Source organism: Halichoerus grypus, chromosome 12 (assembly GCF_964656455.1).
Source record: "Halichoerus grypus chromosome 12, mHalGry1.hap1.1, whole genome shotgun sequence".
In the NCBI taxonomy this organism is placed as follows: domain Eukaryota; kingdom Metazoa; phylum Chordata; class Mammalia; order Carnivora; family Phocidae; genus Halichoerus; species Halichoerus grypus.
Window position 1 is genome coordinate 70,666,557 of NC_135723.1, and position 22,264 is coordinate 70,688,820.

Here is a 22,264-nt window from a genome sequence, read left to right on the forward strand (position 1 = left end):
GGTTTAATATTAGGAAATTTAATAATATCATATGCCATATTAATAGTTGGTGATGGATGTACACTTTTTAAATAGCTTTATGGCGATAAAATTAACCTACAATAAATAGTACATATTTAAACTGAGTAATTTGGTAAGTTTTGACACATGCACCCCTATGAAACCAGCATCCAGGTCAAAATAATAAGCATATTCATCACCTCCAAAAGTTTCCTTGTGCTACTTTGTGATCCTTTCTTCCTTTTCCTTCTTGTGGGCCCTCCACAACTTCATGTGACAACTTTCTGTACCATAGATTAGTTTGCATGTTCTAGAATTTTATCTAAGTGGAATCATACAGTATATACTCTTATTTTGTCTGGCTTCCACTCAGCATAATTATATCAAGATTCATCAATGTTGGTGCATGTATCAGTAATTCATTTCTTTTTATTGCTGAGTGATCCATTGGTTGGCTCACTTGAGAAAATCAGTGGTAGGTTCTCTCCAGCTGAGTGGACTCTAGCAATTTTGCAGCTAAAGAGCAATGGAAGAGAGGAAAAGACCTCTACTTGCTTCTTGAGATTTGGCTCGACGGCCTTGCCTGTGTGGATTCAGAAGCATCAATAATCCTTAGGTTTGGATGATCCCATGGGAGTGAGTAAAGCTCTTACTGGAAGTGAGACTGTGGATCTAACTTGTAACTGTGGAGACTTGTGGATCTAACTGCAGTGAGGCAGAAAACCCGGCCAGTGGGCTGCGCTCCCTGGTGTTGGCACTGCTGTGCATGTTGGGGAATTGAGCCACATTGAGGGGGTTTTCTTCTTGATTTGTTCGAAAAACTTGGTCCTTTCATTCCGGCCAGAGTTGGGTCCCTCTTTATCATGGGAGCCCAGAAAGAAAATAACTCAGCTCTTCACTAAAGATCATATTACATGGTGAGAGACGGGGAAGAAAACGGCTTTGAAATAGATAACAGTAATTCATAACTACCCACAAGCATACTCGTCATCCCTTGGATTTTTTTATATAAACTGCTCAGGTGGGGGAAGAAGTTCCAGGACAGGAAGCAAGAGTTCAGGAGGACTTCTAACTCATTAAAGCTACAGAAACCTGTGGGTCCACAGCAATTTCCTCAGCTATCTTTCATGCTAAGATGCAGCCAGCAACAGTAGAGACTGGAGGGCAGGACCAGAGCAACTGCTACAGGTTCTGAATAAATATGGAATCAGAGGAGAGGGCAGAACGGTTCAGAGAGGTCATCCTGACCTGATAGTCCAGGAAGCATTGGGGGTGGGCATGTGGGCAGGACAAACTCTGGCTGAGTGTCAGGAGGACAAACTCTGAGTGGGCACAGGGAATAACCATAAGGAGTGGGAAAGGAGACTGAGACCTAGCATATGACCATGTTAGGAAAGGTAAGAATGACTGATAATGGAAAAAGTAAATAAGCAATTTTCAGACTTGAAAGATGTATTAGCCAAAGGCGTTTGCCATCTCTGGTCTTGCAACATACTCCCTTCTAACCCGCACTCAAACTGTCCTCAAGCCACTGTCACGGAGGCAAAGGGAAAGGGCTGGTAGAGGAATGTAGTGACAGGAGGGAAATTTACTTTCTTAAGGGCATCTTCCGCATTCCTGACAAAGCAGGTCTTTGCTTAAAGAAGTTTTTTGAATAGGGGCTCTTCTAGTCCCTTAAAAATAGTTTGATTTATATACAGAATTTCTGCTTCTAATCAATGTAATCTATCCTAAAATAATAATTGTAATTGCCACATAACCGTCATCCCCACCCTGAGATCTCAAATGCAGATAAACACGACCTATGTTTGTAAGTGGTTACAGCATCCGTAGCAGCCAACGCTACTTTGGCTTCCTTTGTGTCAGAGGCTGTTCTGAGTGCTTTCCAAACATTAATTTATTTAATTCTCACAGCAGTCTTAGGAGGCAAGCATCATTATTCCCATTTTGTAGAATAACCTGTTCGCATTTCACTGGGCTAACAATGTATTCATTAGACCAACAGCCTTTTTTTTAAGATCATGTAATGAGTATGCTAATAGTATTTGGGAAAATTTAAAAATCTGTTCAACTAATGATATAAAATCAGTTATGCTAGTAGTCACATTCATTCAATGAACTTCATATACTAGAGATTTTTAGGTGGTCATATACTGACAAGAGGATCTTAAACAATGTGTCTGTAATCTCTTTCTTGATTATGAAAGAAATGTTCAATTATTGTAGACAGAGCAGAAGGTTCTATGGGTTGTTTTTTTTAAATGTAACTTTCAATGACTTCTGGTTGCTCCATTTTGGTGACGATTTATATTGATTACTTAGGACAGTTTACATTCAAACAAGCACATTGTCCTAGAAAATTACATTGAGACACGTATAGAATAAACAAATTACATTTTTAAATTAATTGTTATAGAAGATAAGTAATTCTTGGGGCATCTGACTCTTGATTTTGGCTCAGGTCATGATCTCAGATCATGAGATCAAGCCCTGCAGTGGAGCCTGCTTAAGATTCCCTCTCTCTCTCTCCCTCTGCCCCTCCTCATGTGCTCTCTTTCTCTCTCTCTCTCTCTTTAAAAAAAAGTAATTCTAAAAATGAAACTGGTTCTAAACTTGTTTTGACCAGTTTGGTTTTGAGAAGTTTTGCATCTTTAACAATGGTCATGCTATGAAAAGATGTAATTTTATTAGATATTTTATTAAGGAGAAATTAAATGTAAAATGTATACATTCAAACACATTTGATCAGTAATATATCAAGGATGCTGATGACACCCATGTTCATGTAAAAAGAAGAACACAAAATGTCTAAAGGCAGTGTTTTCTTCCCCCACAATAAATTTAGTTAACTGATATGTCAAGTGTATGTAGGAGATTGCTAAACTTCTTTCTGCTCTGGGTGCATAAGAAGAGGGAGAAATAGGAGAGAGGACTTCTTTCGAAGAACTGGAAGAAGGAAAGACTTTGTCATGCAGACAGGTAGAGAAAACAGTTGAGTTAATAAAGGACATAGAAATGCCTTTCTGGCTAAAAGTATATCCTATTGGCCTAACTTGGAACCTGATAGTTGGAAAGGTTAAAGCATTAAATCTCTTATCTTCCATGACAGTTCAGCCATACAATCCTGTTGCATTTTAGACTATAACACTTTTTGTAATTTCTTCCCACCCACTTCTCCTGAAAGAAGGAGGGGGGAGAGAGGAATAATAACACAGGACAAAGGGCTTAGTATTCCTGTAGGACATGTCCAAGCTGAATGCACATGGGACACACTGGAACTTAAACACCGTCAGGACCCCTTCTGAGCATGGACTACGCGGGGTCTCACTCATCTCAACATGATGAGAATGATCACTAGATACTCTGGCAAGCACATGGTGTTGCAGAGAGCTGTAAGCAAGTCAGCTGGACACCAATCCTTGATCTTGCCTTTTCCATTCTTCAGCCTTCCCCACTGGAGCTTGGCATTCTCCTGGCTCCCGAGACCATCTATATTCTGCTGACTCCCACATTTTAAAGTCCAACCCTTGCTTCTGAGCTACAAATCCATATAATTAATCTGACTATTTGACATCTCCACTTAAATGTCTCCCGAGGACTGGGATGCAGCAGTGAACAAAATAGGCAAAAAAACAAAAACAAAAACAAACCCTGGCTTTGTGGAATTCACATTCTAGCCTATACTCAATATGTCCCAAACTGAAGCCATACACCCTAAATCTATCCACACCACTCAGTTGCTCTGGCTAAAAACCACAAGTTACTGGCTTTACCTCCAAGGTATTTTTCTTCTTTGGTGCCAACACATTGATCCAGGAAATCCGGCACTTCTCTCCTGAGCATCTGTAAAAGGCTCCTAACTGGCTTCCTTTCATCTGCTTTTATTCTCCTCCCTTCTAAGCTAGAATGGTTACTTTGTTTTCTAAGAGTGATCTTTTTAAATGGAACATCTGGTTGCGACAATCCCCTGCTTAAATTTTTTTCAAATGCAAATTGAATAAAACATAGAGCCCAACAGACCCAGCAGGATCTGGCTCCCATTCTCCGTCCCAACTTTTTCCTCTTGGCTCTTGAGTTCCAGGCACAGTGACTTTCAGTGTGTTCTTACCTATGCCAGTCTTTTTCACTTGAGTGATATTCTTCCTCTTCCATTTGACTCAATTCATGCTCAACCCTCAGGATGAACGTCTTTTTTCTGGTCTACAATTCCTGCCACATCACCATGAGTGCCTTCATGTATACATTCCTAGTATTTTTTTCCTTATGCTTGCTAACAATGTAATTAATTACCTGTGTGAGGATCTGCTTACTGTCTGTACCCACCACTACCCCGTAAGCTCCATCAGGGCAGGAACCGGATCCAGCTTTCTCACCAGACTTTGCAGAGAGATGATAGTGGAAATGGTAGCCACTCAGTGAGTATGTGTTACATTGGTTAAATACAAGGAAAAGCTACAACTCCTTCAATTAAGCCACTATTACAACACATTAAAGAAATAAAAATTTGCCACGAAGGATGTAATTATGGAAAAGTAAGGAGTACTAGTGGGCTAACTAGAAAAAAAAATGTAAAGAAAACTTTTATTGTCTAGGTGACAATAGTGAATTAATACAAATGTTACAGGGGAAAATTAATGTTGATAATGAATGAGAGTGATAGGAACAGAGAAAAACACCGTAGCAGCTCCATCCTGGAAAGACTGATGGTGGAAATGTCATTAAGGATGGGAAGTGATCTTTCTATAAGAGGATCCAGCAAACCTCCCAGTGATTGTTAATAGGATTTCTAGGGACATGTCCTGCACCAAATGTCTTTGAAGCTGTGATCTCCCTACACTCAGATATTCAGATGTAGTTGAATAGAGTTGTATAGAGAATAGCACAAAATGCTAAACTGGAATGGATGGGAAGCTAAGCAGCTGGTAAATAGAGAAAGAAGAAAATACTGAATAGTGTGCATGCAGGTTGATTCCCATGATGACTTTTAAATATGGTTTAGAAGGAATAAATACTTAATGAACTGAAAAGCTTCAAGGTTGGGAGTGGCCTTGTGCAGGTAGAACATGAACATCTTCTGCACATAACTCCTTTTGATTTCAGATTTCAAAAGAATAGACTGGGCCAAAATTACTTGCTGTGCAGTAATGATTTCATAATGGGAATGTTATGTCTCAAGATTTAGAACTTTCTAAATTATTCAGAAATCTTCTGAAATTTTTATTTTGCAACCTCAAATGATAGAGTTTATCTTGTTTTGGGAAGAGAAAATGCATCTGTATTTCTGAGAGCTTGTTTTTTAATAAAAGTAAACCAAGATGAACAGGTTTAGATATTGGGAATATATAGGATATGTTTCCCATATTATGATTTTAAAATGTTAGGTTAAACATTCAGAATCTGCTCCGTGCCAAATATTACATCAATATATCATGTAAGTACTACTGATCCTGAGCTCCTAGGTCGATGTTAAAAATACTTAAGAAATCTTGATTTGCATTATTAATAAATTGCTTTTCTTTCAGAGATACCTCATAATATTGCACTGTCACCTTTTCTCATTAATTAAGCTATGATAAGAGGGTCTGAATAGAATTCTAGTTTCCTATCCTGTAAAAGACCTAATCTTGAATGAAAATGTATTTTCCTTTTCTTTCTGTTGTATGGTCATTGTTAACAATAAACAGAACTACTTTTTGAAAGATAAAAATTCTCAGCCACTCTGGAAAACAGTTTGGTAGTTTCTTAAAAAACTAAATATGCATTTACCATACAATCCAGCAGTTACACTATTGTGCATTTATCTTAGAGAAATAAAAACTTCTCATATAAAAACTTATAAATGAATATCTATAACAAACAGCCTTATTCCTAATAGCCAAAAACTGGGAAAAAACCAAATATTCTTCATTGTGTGAGTGGCTAAACAAACTGTGGTACATTTGCCGCTCAGAAATAAAAAGAATGGTTTATTAAGATACAGAACAACTTGGATGAATCACCAGGGAATTACACTGAGTGAAAAAAAGCCAATCCCAAGAGGTTACATACTATGTATATGATTCCATTATATAACATTTTTGAAATCACCAAATAATAAAAATGGAGGACACATTAGTGTGGTTGGGGGGCAGACAGGGAATGGAGGAAGGGAGTGGGGGAGGAAGTACGGTAGCAAAGGGAGTGGAGTGTGGTTATAAAAAGGCAACATAGGGATCCTTGTCTTGATGAAAATATGCTATATCTTTCTTTATCCATTCACTAGCCAGTGGACATTTGGATTATTTCCAGTCTTTGGCTACTATGAATAATATTGCTATGTATATTCAGGTACAAGTCTTTATATGGATATAAGGTTTCATTTTCTTGAGTGGATACCTTGGGGCAAAATTGCTAGATAATTGTAAGTTAACTATCATAATAGTTAGTGTTTAACTTTTGAAGTAATTGCCAAAATGTTTCCCAAATTGCCTGTGTCATTTTACATTCCCCCCAGCAATCTAAGATTGCTAATTCCAGATTTTTCTCATACTTGCTAACACTTGGGATTCACAGTCTCTCTCCTCCCTCCCGCCCTTCCTTCCTTCCTTCCTTCCTTCCTTCCTTCCTTCCTTCCTTCCTTCCTTGATTTTATTTATTTGACAGAGAGAGACACAGCGAGAGAGGGAACACAAGCAGGGGGAGTTGGAGAGGGAGAAGCAGGCTTCCCGCCGAGCAGGGAGCCTGATGCAGGGCTTGATCCCAGGACCCCGGGATCATGACCTGAGCCAAAGGCAGCCATTTAATGACTGAGCCACCCACGCACCCCAGTCTTTTTCTTTTTAGTCATTCTGATGGGTGCGGAGTGGTATCTCACTGTGGCTTTACTTTGCATTTCTTTAATGACTACAGATGTTGAGTATCCTCTCATGGACTTACTAGCCATTCATATATTAATGAAATATCTGTTCAAACCTTTTGCCCACTTTTAAATTGGGTTATTTTTATTCTTATGATTGCGTTTTAAGAGTTCTTTATATATACTGAATATAAACCCTTTATCAGATCCGATTTGCAAATGTTTTCTACTAATCTGTGGCTTATCTCATTGTTAATGATAATTTTTGAAGAGCAAAACCTTTAAATTTAAATGTAAAAATTTAAAGTCCAACCTACCAACTTTTTCTTTTATGGATCATGCTTTTAGTGTTATGTCTAAGAAATCTTTTCTAACCCAATATCACAAAGATTTTCTCCTATATTTTCTTTTAGAAGTTTTATATTTGTAGCTCATCTCTTTAGGTCTATGATCCATTTTGAATTTATTTTTCTGTATGGTGTCAGCTAAGGGTCTAAGTTTTTGCCTATGAATACCCCATTGTTTTAGCATCATTTGCTGAGAAGACTTTTCCTATTGAATTGCTTAGCACTTTGTCAAAAGTCAGTTGACTATAAGTGCAAAAGTTTATTTTTAAACTTTCTCTTCTGCTGTATTGATCTGTATGTCTGTTCTCATGTCAATATTACACTGTTTTGATCACTGTGATTTTACAGTAAGCTCTGAAATAGAGTGTAAGGCCTCCAACTTTTGTTCTTCAGAATTGTTTTGGCTATTCTTGGTTCTTTGCATTTCCATATAAGTTAGTATTGACCTGTCCATTCCTACGAAACAAAACAAAACAAAAAACCTTGCTGAGTTTTTTAAAAATATTTTCTTTTTTTTTTTTTTAAGATTTATTTATTTGACAGAGAGAGATAGCGAGCGAGAGAGAGCACAAGCAGGGGGAGGGGCAGAGGGAAAGGGAGAAACAGACTCCCTGCTGAGAAGGGAGCCTGATGCGGGGCTTGATCCCAAGACCCTGAGATCATGACCTGAGCTGAAGACAGATGCTTAACCAACTGAGCCACCTGGGCGCCTCCCCTTGCTGAGTTTTTGATAGGGTTGACATTGATTTACTCGACTCTGTAGATCAATTTGGGAAAAATTTCTATTTTAACAATTTTGAGTCTTCCAATCTACAGACATGTTATGTGTCTCCATTTATTTAGGTCTTTAATTTCTTTTAGCAAAGTTCATGGGGTACAGGTATATGTCCCTTTTTGCTAAATTTGTTCCTAAGTATTTTATTCTTTTTAATGATACTATGAATGAAATTGTTCATTTTGTTTTGAGATTGTTCATTGCTAGCACATAGAAATAGAATTTATTTTTTGTGTGTTTGGTATCCTGAAAACCTGCTAAACTAATTTATTAATTTTAGTAGTTTTTTTGTGTGTGTATAGATTCTTCAGGATTTTCTACATATAACACCATGTCATTTGCAAATAAAAATTTTACATCTGCCTTTCTAATCTGAATGACTTTAATTTGTCTTCTTGCCTTGTTATGATGGCTAAAACTCTGGTACAATGTTGAATAGAAGCGATATGAGTGGATATCCTTCCTTTTTGCCTGATCTCAGGAAGAAAACATTCATTCTTCCACTGTGAAGTCTTATGTTAGCTATATGATTGTGCTTTTTTTGGGAGGGGGGGCTTGTGGGGTTTTTTTGTGGGTTTCTTTTTTTTTTTTTTTTGGTAATGTAAAGATGAACATTTTCAGCATTATGTGCTATCTTATCTTGTAAAATTAGGAGGACCTCAAATGGCCTAACCGCAAGTTCTCCTTCTCATTCTCTTGCCATGAATAAGTTCCTATAGCTATACAATCCTCCCTATCAAACAGACCAAGTGAAGTTCATGCTTATCTCTCAGTATAGGGTTTCACTTCCCTGCCAGCCCACGATTCATTCAAATAAGCCAATCACATTCTCTTGCAGGCACCATGGGGCACCTCATCCTTTTGCTACTACAAAGCCTGCCTCCTTCAGCCCCTGGTTGTTAACTCTCTTCCCCACTGCAACCACTGTGTGGCCCTTAATGGCATGTAGTGTCCTCCTCCCCTGGGCTGTGAGCGTATGTGATGGATAAACTGCCATTGATCTCATCTGTCAAGCTCTGGTTTGTGTGTTCAGTCACCCCCTGAATCCTAGGGTAATAATCCCTCCTCACCAGTGGGGCAAATAGGAGGGAATTGATACATTTCGTAGATTCCCTCTATCAGGCTGAGGAAGCATTCTTCTATTTCTAGTTTAAGAGTTTTTGTCATGAATTGATGCTGGATTTTGTTGAATGGCTTTTCTCAGTTTATTGAGATAATCATGTGTTTTTGCATTTATTCTATTAATATGCTATATATTACATTAGTTGGTTTTCATTTGTTAACCAAGTGTGCATTCCTGGGATAAATCCCACTTGGTCATGGTGTGTGATCTTTTTTATATGTTGCTAGATTTAATCTCCAGTATTTTGTTAGGAATTTTTTGTGTCTGTTTATGCCAGTCTGTTTTTCTCCTTTCTTATGAAACCTTTGCTCTTGGTATCAAAGTACAACTAGCCTCTTTGAGTTTGGAAATTTTCCCTCCTCATTATTTTCCTGCTCATTATTGCTTTTCTTCTATTGTTTTGGGTGTAATTTGCTCATTGTCTATTCTTATTATGCAAGAAATTTACATTATTGATTTGACAGTTCTTTTCAAATATTGATATTTAGAGCTATATACTTATTTTTAAGTATTGTCTTAACTTCATCTTACACATTTTGAAGTGTGCTTTTTCCATTCGGGTTAAAAAATTTTCTAATTTGCCTTGTGATTTCTTTCTTCTTAGTCTCATAGATTAATTGTAAACATGTTATTTAATTTCCAAGTATTTGGAAAGTTCTCATTTGTGCTATTGATTTGTAATTGAATTTAGGTCAAAGGACATACTCTGATTGTTTTATGGTTTACCATATATGGTCTGTCCTGGAGAATATTTCACATGTACTTGAAATGACTCTATTTCTCTGTTGGGTGGAAGGTGCATGGTTTTATGCATCTTATTATAATCTATATCAGGTTAAATGAATTGATAGTGTTCAATTTTTCTATATCCATTCTTATTTTTATATCTATTCATTCTATCCACTATTGAAAGTGGGGCATTGAAATCTCTAATTATAGTTGTCTATCTGGTCCTTTGAATTTTGTCAGTTTTTATTTCTTCTGATTTGAGGCTCTTTTGTTAGGTGAGTATAAATTAAAAATTGCTTTCATGATATGTAGATGCCTATTACTATAAAATATATCTGTCCTTAGTAAGAATTCTTAAAGTTCATTTTGTCTTAATGTAGCCATTCCAACTATATTAATATCCTTTTATTTTCAACTATTTGTGTCTTGCAATATGTATTATTTCTCTTATAGATGGCATATAACAGGGTAGTGCTTTTTAAATCCAGCCTGAGAGCTCCTTTTGATTAGAGTGTAATCACAGTAATGTAATTATTGATTTTGTTGGAAATATGTCTATTTTGCTATCTGCCTTCTAGATGTTTCATGTATTTCTTGTTTATATGTTCCTCCTTTGTGGCCTTCTGTGTCAAATATCATATATCATTTAAATGCCTTTGCCAATTTTTTTTAAGTACATTTGTGGAGTTATTTTCTTAGTGGTAGTGTTAGAGATTATATATGTCATAATTTATCACAATCTGTGTCAGGTTAATATAGACTTAATTCTGGTAAAATAAAGTAATTCTGCTCCAATACAGCTTCTTTTCCTTCCTCCTCCTTTGTACAATTATCGTCATATAGATCACTTCATTTTAGTTTACAAACTCAGCAATATGGGGTTATAACTACTGCTTTATATAATCTCATGTTTCTTTAAGTAATTAAAAGAAGGAAAGAAAAAATATTTATACTCTTTATTTTTGGTACTTACCCACATATTTACCATTTCTGGTGCTCCTGGTTTCTTATTGTCAATTCGGGTTACCATCCTGAGTCACTCCGATTAGTATGAAGGATTTTCTTTAGTATTCCTTTTTAAGCAGATCTAAGATCTATCACACTTTTGTGGGTACAGAATTCTTGGCTGGTGTTTTTTTTTTTTTTTTTCCCCAGTACTTTGAATATATTCCTCTACTGTCTTCTTCCCTCCACTGTTAAGGCAATCCTAAGCAAATTTGGCTCCTACTTTCTTTTTGAACTCAAAATCCAGGTCCTTTCTAGCCTACAATTCTGGCCTTTATATCATCCTATTTTGGACTCTCTTGGTCTGTGTTTCCTATTAGTCCTGAAAATTCTTGAGACTAGGCAATTGTGCCTCCCCATTATACACAGACTGATCTCTGGAAGAAAATAACTTTGTTACTTGTTCATAAAAGCAATGCTATTGCCATGGCTGGTCAGAAAACCATCATGAGAAAATATAATCGTTGAGTCTTGGCATAATTACCTCTTTCTTTGTAGAACTAGCCAGCTTTCTACCATCCTTTATAATGTTTGGTTTGTAAATACTCTGATAGCAAATTATTAAAGAAACCAGACTTCTGGTTAGATTTAGTTCTTAAGCTGCTAGGACCACTGTCTTCATTTTATTTACCAAGCTATCAAATATAAAAATTAGCCCTGGGGTGTGGGGCTTTTCTGACCCCTACATGATTCATGCAGTCATGGGTTTAACACAGCTCATTTGTGCATTCAAAGAATGCAAATTACAATCTTTACAATAAGCATTTTACCAAAAATTAAAAAGGGAGTAAACCTATTTTATGTGCTTCCTTGTTAAAGGAAATATTATATTTAACAAAAATTGGATATCATGGCCACATCTTTTTAATGGCTCAGGAAGAGTATGTGACTGTCTTAGAAGGCATACTGTTTCATGTAAGTGAACATAATGAGAGACATGGCTGGAATCCATTCTATTCATTAAGATCCAGTCAGGAGACAGTCACACTAGCCATTTAACAGAGAGAATATAACACAAAAATTACCAATTAGGTATGAAGTTAATTATGTGACCAAAAAGACAAACAGAAAAATAAGGAAGCAACTACAAGAAGCAGCTGCCACCCCTAGGACTGGGTAAACAAAGGGAAAGGTGACTGTATGAAAACTTAAAAGCTTGGTGAAGAAGCCACATGGAACTGAAACTCAGATTTCTAAAGAGGGGTCTCCACGCCACTGGTCCCGGGTATCTCTGAGGAAGTGTGCTTATAAGAAGTGTTGTTAGGGTTGTGCAAGTGTATGTTATGAGAAGGAACTGCCATCTTGGGGTGCAGAAGTGTTGCTGGGTTGATGCTCCCAGGAACAGAAAGCACACTGAGAGCAAGTAGTTTCTTCTTTCTCCTTCCGCCTGACACTCTCCTTCTATCACCTCCCCATGCAAACACACACTCCCTCCCACACACATTACTGCCACCACCACATACCACCCCACATACATACCACATACACATATACACATACCACATACACATATTACCAAACATAAAAACACACGACCATGTACACACACACCACACACATCACCATATACAGACATCACCACATATACACACCACATATACACAAACACCACATACACAACTACTACAAACACTGACACACCCACACACTGCAGTTCGTAGAGCTTAATAGGGAGCCAACTAGCAAAGCAGAAATGTGGCTTGCAAAGTCCACATTCCGACATCAGGTAACCCAGCAGAAGGGTAGATTTGGTGCTGAGAAACAAAAACTTAGGAACTGATGTAGTCATTTAATTCTCAAAAAAACCTTTCCCCTATCTATCCAGTATCTTTGTTTCCTATGGACTTGAGATCACCGGGATATTCCAATATGAATTAATTAAATGTTATTGTGGTTTATGGTTTCCTATAATATTAACAAAGGTTGAATCAAACTTGACTCGACTTCCTATTATTTGGAGGGATTAGTAGGCAAAAAGGGAAGGCGTTGCTCTTCATTTCCATAATGGACCTAATTTTATTGTTAACCACCTCAAGTATGTTGGAGATGTATGGAGTATAAATTGTAAATAAATAAAACTAAGCTGTGCCAACTAATAAGATTCCCAACAATTCCCTAAATGTCTAACCTCGGGAGGGGAGTGCAATTTTAACGGTGGATATTTCAAGTTAGGCAGCAGGAGATGATGGAAGAAAGAAAAGACTGTGTGAGCTAACAGACACAACATTTCTTCAACCTCACCTGCATTTCTCAATCACCCAAAGGCCACCAGCCTAAATATGTGGTGCCTTCCAATTTCTGGATGGAAAAGCCACTTTGGAGATACAGAAAATGACCAAGGACATATGTATTTAAAGTAATAGAGCTAAGATTTCTTTGAATTAAGAGAAAGGTGGAAATAATTTTATTCTAAAAACCTGGAATCCATCACAGGGAATGTTAGATTGCACAAAGAACAATCTTTGGTGCATTAAATGGAGTCTTTAATTACTTTTTCCCCTTTAACCAAGATTTTAAAAACTAACAGCATCTTTGTTAATTTAGGTGTGAAAGAATCTTTAAAATGGCTGTAAAGATATATACTGATAGATCTTGTTACGTGATGGTACTTAACATAAAGCACATGTTTTTACTTTATGCTAAGGAAAGCTTGCTACATACGTGCTTTTAAAAAAGCATAGAGCCTTCCTCCCAGTCATAAAAAAGTGTGGTCTATAAATTCCAAAGGATCTTGAAACTCTTGTTACATTTAAGAGTTTTGAAGAATTCATGAAGCCTGGGTGGCTCAGTCGGTTGGGTGACTGCCTTCTGCTCAGGTCATGATCCCAGGGTCCTGGGATCGAGTCCCACATCGGGCTCCCTGCTCAGTGGGGAGCCTGCTTCTCCCTCTGCTTGCCGCTTCCCCTACTTGTGCTCTGTCTCTCTCTCTCTGACAAATAAATAAATAAAACCTTAAAAAAAGTAAGAGCTTTGAAGAATTAGGGAAATATAGGCTATACTCCATATTTTATAAGAATGGTGGGGTTTGTGGTTTTTGGGTTTTTTTTTTAGGAATGGTGGTTTTCAACATAACATAATCTTGCAGAAGGGAAGGGTAGACTGGTATGGGCTATTTAAAACTTTTCCTGGGTGACTTTGATATCTGCCCTTCCCTCACACACCAGGTTTACAACCAGTGGAAGAAGGAAACATGGTGGTGGAGAATTGGAATTTCAGAAAAGATGTTACCCCTCTACAAAAAGATTTTCCATCTGATATTTGTGATTTTTTTTATTATTTTGCATTACAAACTGTCTTAAATAACAATAGGCAGAGCACTAACAAGCACCACCAAAAAAAGAAAAAATCATTGATAACAGGGGATTAAAATGGCCCATCAAGGGGCGCCTGGGTGGCTCAGATGGTTAAGCGTCTGCCTTCGGCTCAGGTCATGCTTCCAGGGTCCTGGGATCGAGTCCCGCATTGGGCTCCCTGCTCAGCGGGGGGCCTGTTTCTCCCCCTCCCTCTTCTTCTCCCCCTGCTCATATTCTCTCTCTTTCTCTCTATCTCTGTGTCTCGAATGAATAAATAAATTTTAAAAACCTTTAAAAAAATAAAAAATAAAATGGCCCATCAAGGCAGGCAGCTCAGTGTGCCTGGAATCTGTCACAGGGAATGTTAGATTGAACAAAACAGTAGAATAGGAATGAAGACACAAGGTAATTAGGCAAGGACTAGTCATGCTGAGACAGGGCCAAGGGACATGGAGATCAGAGCCTCTGGGGCTGCCCAAAGAGTGGGGTACAGGAGACAGAGGACCTGCCAAGAGCAGACAGCTGCTCTGGGAAAGGGCACTTCTCTGGGGACAGGGCCCTGGATACAAGCTCTTGTTCCTAGCTTTTCTATAATATAGCTAAAGAATTTCGTCCTGCCAGGTCAGCAGCCCAGCTGAGGGCTTTTCCTTTTCCTGATGAGATTTGTATTCTACTCCTGCAGTTCAGACTCCCTTAACTTTGAAAAACAGGTCTTGAACCAACCCAATATCCACATTATCTGAACATTATTATCCCATATTTCTCCTGTATTATCTATGTCAGAAAAACTTAGTTATCAGAATAACTTTGTTGCTGCTATCTCAAGTTTTGCTTTTTGTTTTGTTTTGTTGTTATTATTATTTTTTTATTTCTAAGTAAACTCTGCTCCCAGCATGGGGCTCGGGCTCATGAGCCTGAGCTCAGAGTCACACGCTCCACTGACAACCAGCCAGGCGCCCATGTGGTCTCAAGTTCTTAAGGTAAGACTTTTCATGAGAAAATTTATAAAAAGGATATAGAAATACATTAAACCCTTGGCATTTTTAGAATATCTGTGGTGTCTTCTGCCCTCATTTGCAAAATGTCCATGTCATGTGTCTATTTATTTATTTTAAATATTTTGTTTATTTAGTTATTTGGGGGGGTAGAGAGAACATGAGCGGAGGGGCAGAGGCAGAGGGAGAAGCAGGCTTCCCGCAGAGCAGGGAGCCCGATGCGGGGCTCCATCCCAGGACCCTGGGATCATGACCTGAGCCAAAGGCAGACGCTTAACCGACTGCACCACCCAGGTGCCCCTCATGTGTCAGTTTAAATGAAGATAATCCACTGTAGTCTATAGGGTTGTTGTGAGAATTAAATGAGATGATCGAGTCCTGAGCAAGAATTTAAATGTCAGAGGCTGAAAGTCTACAGGTATTTTTTTAGGAAAGAATCCAGTGAAAGTCCACTAATCCAGTTAATGATTGACTCCATTTTGAACATTCTTCAAGGCTTCCTGTATATACTAGAATTTCACCACATATTCTTCTGCCTTTAGTGAAAGAAAACATTTTACACTCAATATGAACACTTCAGTTGAAGAGAGACCGCTTCAGACAGTGGTTAGAATCAGGCTTCAGAGAGAAAGACCACCCAGGTTAGATCCCACCTTTTGCTCCTGAGTGAAGCAGGCAGGTTAGGCCATCTCCCTGCCTCATTTTCTCATCCCTAAAATATCAATAATGATTGTTGAAAAGATTAAATGGGTTAGCATACGCCAGGGCTTTCAACAGAGGTTGGCTGTTGGTCAGTGTTAGCTATTCTGTAGTGGTAAATTAAACAATATCTCCTAAATCAATCTGGCTTCTGGAAATTTATTTTTAACTTAGTTCCAGTAACAGCAAAGCTAGCCCTAACAGTTTTGCCTCACATTGAGAGCAAACATACAAAACCATGTTTAAAACCTTATTTTCTACTTATTTTTTAAAAAATGACTTAAAAAAAAACTATTCCAAGGAACTCTACAAAGCTCATTGAATTGTTTACTAAGTCTGTGGAATTGGCATCTCCAGAATCCACTTTGAAAATTAATATATTTGGCTCATTTTAATCTGCTTTGTTCTGATGTGCAACAATTTCCAAATCTGTTATCTTTCTATCAACAACAAATACCTAGTGATGCAGACGGCCTGACTGTGGGATTGTCAGAAAGCTTGGCTGAAAGATGCCATGGAAACACACTCAAAGAAAGCAATGGTATCTTCATTTTCCAAAAGTATCTTCATGATATGTTGCCAATTTTTAAGGTCATTTCAAGTCAAGTAGCAATTATAGCTGCCACATTTGACATTTCATAATTAGTAATTTGTATCACAAAACAACTCTGGCTCATCAGCTTTTTGTTTCTTTGTGAATTATTCTTTGGGATGCTTTATATAGATAATACAGTGAGCATCACAATGCAACTAGTTCATCTTAGAAAGCTTAATTTAAAATGTATATAAAGAATGGTAGAAGCTCATAAATGATGAACATAGGCATTAAAAATCAATTGCTGATAGAACTTGTGCATAAAATTAATGAGGCAGTTCATGTTTTCTGGTAATTTTTCATCTATTGCATGGGATTTTCTATTAGAAACAGAGTTTAATGGCCAATGTGTCATCCATTTTTTTTTTTTTCCTAGTAACAGTTTTTCTTTCTCCAACTTGTTCTCTTGTAAGAGTCTTGGGACAAGCTACAGTCACTTCAACATTATATTGTATATTAAAATATAATGAATAAACCAGAATAGAAGGCATTAGAAATTAAACAGTAAAAAAAAAAAAAAAAAAGGGGGGGGAAGAAAATAAAAGTGAATGGACCTGGAAATAAGTGACCTGCGGGAAAACCATCAAAGTCTTCCTTTTTTATCATTTGGGCAACAAAGTCTCTCATTTTGTGGTAGATAATGCATTCCTCATTTCTGAAAGAGTATAAAAATAGGTTGAATACTTTTAAAAAGCAATATGGTTGGACTATAACTGTGCTGTGTAAAGAATCATAGCCAACATCAGTTTCTTCCTGGGAAGTCATTAAAAGAGAATTGATTAGCAGGTTTGATATTCTTTGGCATAAATTAGATTTTATTTTGGACAAATCTTGGCTGGAAATGAATTTGCAAATTAAAATGTCTTCTAATGTAATTACATTGTCTTCTAGTATAAATCATTTCAGAAATGAAAACTCTAGTTTTAACAAGAAATGAATGCATATTTTTAGCAGAATTAGATGGAGATTCAAATAGAAACTGAAATGCATATGCATTGTGGACCACAAATGGAAAAATATAGGATGCATAGCACCTCCAAAATGCTTTGAATATGAGTAGCTGCACACAGGACTATAGGCTAAGTTTGGTACATTTGTTTTAAGGATCTATTTATTTGTAACTTGAGAAATCTCAGGAATCTGAATTTTTAAAAAGTGGGGTTTGTTGCAAAACTTCTGTCCATCTGTTTCTTGTAGGCATTTAAGAACTTAGGATATATTTAAATAACATGACTAATGTGTGTTTACTGAATGGTGGAAACTGTGTCATAGTGGGATGTGTGTTGAGGTTGGGATGAATTTGAACTGGTTTGAATCCTGTTTTGTCATTTACTATCTGAGCAACCTTAGGCAAGCCTCATCTCTAAAATGGGGATAAAAAAACATACCTTACAGGCTCATGGTGATGATAAAAAGACAGGATAGATGAGAGTGACTTGCTGGTGCTCTGGGTTCCTGAAATATTTAAGAAGTAGTGATTTCTAAACTTTATGAGATCTTATTAAAAAGGATGTCTTAGGACAAGGCAAACAGTTTGACTAAATCAGTTACTCTCTTTTCTGTCATACTCCCATGTACTCTCCTCAAAATCTTAGAACACTAAATGTGGGTTTAAATCTACCTTCTGTCTATGTATCATGCCTTTTTTATGTTTGTTTTCTCCCTTTCTTTTGGAATCACTGTTTTTGTTTTTTTTTAATTCCATTTTTTTCTTCTATCAGCCTGAAAATGTTCCCTTATTTTATGGGAATAAATTTATGCCATTTTTTACACTAGAAATTGCAAGTTAATTAGTATTTTAACCCTACCACAGGAAAATACAACCAATATGCTATTATTTGCATATGTTCTTTATTTTCATTTTCTCTGTATTTTACACTCCCCAAGACTTATTATTATTACTTAACATAGTCTGTGTTCATTTAAATTCACCCACTTGTATATGACTGTCTTTGGAATTCTTCCCTTCTATAGTCAGTCTTCTAACTGGTGTCCTTTTCCTTCTGCCCAAAGAATACACTTCCTTCCTTCCTGAAGATCTGCTGGTAGCAAATTCTCTCAGTTTTTGCCTGTAATGTCCTTACTACATCTTCATTCCTGAAGGATATTTTTGCTGGGTGTAGATGTTGGTCATTATTTTCTCTCAGCATATTGATTATATAATTTTTTGTCCTTTGGTTTTTCTTGTTGCTGTTACTAAAACAAAGCTATTAGTATACATTCTGCCTCTTTGAAGATACTTTTTTTTTTTTTTTAATCTAACTGCTTTAGATTGCTCTTTGTTTTTTTCCTGCAATTTCATTATGAAAGTCTGGATGTAGACTTTTTAAAAAAAATTCAACTTGATCAGAATCCATCACTAAAATAATTCCTTTTCACATCATAGCTAAAGTTATAAGATCATTCCTAGTTAGAAACCCCCATCTGCAAAAACCTAGTTTTAACCACTAAAAAACCTAGTTTTAACCACTAAAACTAAGATTGTAGTTTTCTACAATCTTAACACCAACTACACTCAAAGAAAACAATTTCTTGACTTATAAAGGGACATTGAAATTTTAAACTTTATTTTCCACCTCTCTTCTGAATGACAGAATGTGAATAGAACACATTACTTTTTTTAGCTTTCTACTCCTACAGGCGGGAGGTTAAAAATGAAGGGTAACTGACTGTCCAAGGATGCCAGAAAAGCAATTGAATGGTTTTATTGATCTCTTTTTGACTATGGAAAGCCTGTTGGGCCTGAAAAACATTGTTTTAATCTACTGTAGCAAGTGTGACCGACCAAAGTGTTGGCAAGTATGACTTGGTGTTAAATGGTTGAATTCATGCATTATCCAGAAGGGCCAGATGGAAAGACCTGAGGCAGGGTACTTCACGTGCTTTAGGGATACTCCCAAGCAATCATGGATTTTGTTGAAATTCTTACCTAGGAGCCTTCTGTCTCAGCCAGGACAAAGCTGTCATCCCTAGCCTATGGTAGGAATGTCTAATTTTAAGTGCCAGAAGAAATTCGGTTGTATCTCTTGGTAAATGGTTCTATTCATAAGGGGCTTCAGTAACTGTATGCAAGCAGAAGAATCATTTCCTAAAGTCGGCCCAGGCATTCTGTTGAAACATTGTCTTCTTCCAAGAGATAGGGAGAATGGTTCCATATGAGGAGGGTCTGCGTTCATTGGTGTGTTGGAAGTTTTATCCTTCATGGCTCTGTAATCCTCCACAAGGGGGACCCCAGGGACCCTGGATTGAAAAATGGTTTCAAGTTTCTCATATATCTTATATATCCTTGAAGAAATCTCTCTGATTTGGTTGTTATCTAAAATAGGCCTTTACCATATGTATTAATTGAGAAACTCTTTCCAGATATCATTTGACCTGTAAGTATAGTTAAAAGTGAATTTCTATATTCATTGTATTGACAGTGTAAATAATCTTGCCTCAATGCTGGCTTTACTCTAGCATTTGCTAAAGTACCAGCAAAGCAGGGGTATAAAAACAAAGTATTTTGAAGAAGTTTGATATTTAATAAAAATATTTTTAAATTTCCCTTGTGACTTTGACCCAGGATTTACTGAGAAGTTTGTTACTTTACAGTATTTGGGGATTTTTCTAGATGGCTTTTATGATTGATTTTTAATTTATTTCTGTTATGGTCATAGAAAATATTTTGAGTCATTATATTTTAATGAGTCTTGTTTTTTGGCCCAGCATATGTTCTATCTTGGTGAATATTCTGGGTGCACGATTAAGCCCTTTGGATAGGTAGGTCTTTTTATCAATTTGAAATATCTCTATTTCTGGAAATGCTCTTTGTCTTTAAATTTGCATTGTCTGATGCTAACATAGTCACACCAGCTTTCTTATGATTAATATTTGCATCTTTTCCCCATCATTTTCCTTTAAAGCTATTGGTGTCTATATTTAACATATATTTCTTGTAAACAGCATATTATTGGATCTTGTTTTTCGTCTAGTCAGGTGGTTCTCAACCAGGAGTGATTTTGTTCCCCAGGGCACATTTAGAACTATTTGGAGAAAATTTTGGTTGTTATAACTGAAGGGAAAGGGGTTATGCTTCTGGTACCTAGTGGTAGAAGCCAGGGATGCTAACATCCTTGTAATGGACAGGACAGTTTTCTACAACAAAGAATTATGTGGTCTAAAATGTCAGTAGTGCTGAGGTTGAGAAACTCTGATTTAGTTTGACAATCTCTGATTTTAATTGAAGCAATTAGTCCACTTACATTTAATGTAATTATCAATAAGGTTAACTTTAAATCTGGTATCTTGGTACTTGTTTTCTATTGTCCTATTGGTTCTTTCTCTGTTCTCCTTTGTTACCTTCTTTTGAATTAATCAAGTGGTTTTCTTTTTAGCACTCTATCTCTATTAATTTTATTATGCCTCTTTATTTTAATATATCTTGTTCTTCAAAGTTTTTATGTATGCATGTATTTATATCAGTATGGGCACATAGTTTCCTATTTTACTCAATGGGCTATAGTCTGCTACTATCACTGTTTATTGTTCAAATTATCTCAGCTCTGGCCATTGGGAGTTGCTGCAAGCTGACATTTGTGCCTTTTTAACTGTTACCTCATATTCTTTGAGCATTGATTGCTTTCTGGAACTAATAGATATTCCAGGCTTATCTTGTTCTTTTGCTGCTCCAGCAAAAGTTACAAGAAGTAATCAGTTTTTTCTCCAAAGAACCCTGGTTTCTTTTAGTGGAGAATAATTAAGAAGTCACAATATGGGATCTAGGTGTATTCATTGCTTTTGGGGGCACTAGTAATCTCAAGGTCTCTTACAGGCAAAGTTAAGGATTATAGGTACAAAAATACACACACATAAATGTTTAAACATATTTACATCTCTATTAATTTATCTATCAACTACTTCTTCCAACCCAACATCTTAGAGGTCTTTCTAGGTCTATTTTCATATTTGCAATTCTCTTTTGGACAGAAAAATATGTTCCTATCATCCTTAATATATTTTTATATTTGATAAATCTCTCCTGTGTAACCAATCTCCCATTATCCTCTCTCCCCTAGCCCTAGTGTGCCTTTCTTAGCACATGCCAGATCACCCCTTTCTGTGGTTCTAACATGTTACGACATCCCATGCCATGGACTACCCACCCTGCCATGAGTGCCATCCAAGGATTTTTTTATTTCTAATATATTTATCAGTCTTAGAATATCTATTTGGTTCTGAAATTTCCTCTTTGCCCATTGTATCCATCCTTTCCTGTAAATTCCTCAACACAATTTAGTTTTTTAAAACATTCTTGTCTGCTAGTAACCTGTAAGTGTCTGTTGACTGCTTACTCTTTTTTTTAATGTTTACCTTCTTTTTATTGTTTATTATTTTAATTCTAGTAAAGTTAACATACAGTGTTGTATTAGTCTCAGGTGTACAATATAGTGGTTCAACAATTCAATATATCACTCGTTGCTCATCATGATGAGTGTACTCTTAATCCCCTTTACCTATTTCACCCATCCCCCTACCTGCCTACTCTGGTAACCATCTGTTTGTTCTCTGTAGTTACGAGTGCTTTGTATTTGTCTTTTTTCTTTGTTCATTTGTTCTGTTTCTTAATTTTATGTGAGTGAAATCATATGGCATTTTGTCCTCTGACTTATTTCACTTAGCATTATACCTTCTAGATCCATCCATGTTGTTGTAAATGACAAGATTTTATTCCTTTTATAGCTGAGGAATATTCCATTGTGTGTGTGCATACACACACCCACACACACACGTATATACCACATCTTTATCCATTTACCTATCGATGGGCACTTGGGTTGCTTCCATAATTTGGCTATTGTAAATAATGCTGCAATAAACATAGGGGTG